Below are 416 nucleotides of genomic sequence, written 5' to 3' on the forward strand. Positions count from 1 at the left end.
GAAAATATTTATTAGTTTCATGTATGTAAAACTTTAAACGCGTTTTTCTCGAAACGATATTTTTTAAATCTGCGTGTCAAATTAGTCTTCCATTTTTCATCGGATTGACATGAAACTTTGCATAATTCTTCCCTATGGTATAATCTAAGGATGTACATAGGATTTTCTCTGTAGCGTTGTTATTTTATTTTTGGTGCACAGTTTTATAAACTTTTTTTACCCTGAAAAATTGAATTTTTTTTAAATGACCGCCATTTTCTTAAAAATCGAAATTTCGTAAAATCCCTACGTACAGACTTAAAACATATTGTTATTAATAAGAAAAAATTTAGATTTTTGTTCTAGGAGCCACGTAGAAGAAGGAATTTGACACGCAGACTGACGGTGTTCCTCAAAAGCCGTATACTTTGGCCCCA

The sequence above is a fragment of the Odontomachus brunneus genome, unplaced genomic scaffold (assembly GCF_010583005.1).
Source record: "Odontomachus brunneus isolate Ranch 3 - 2012 unplaced genomic scaffold, Obru_v1 Obru_scaffold_491, whole genome shotgun sequence".
Taxonomy (NCBI): domain Eukaryota; kingdom Metazoa; phylum Arthropoda; class Insecta; order Hymenoptera; family Formicidae; genus Odontomachus; species Odontomachus brunneus.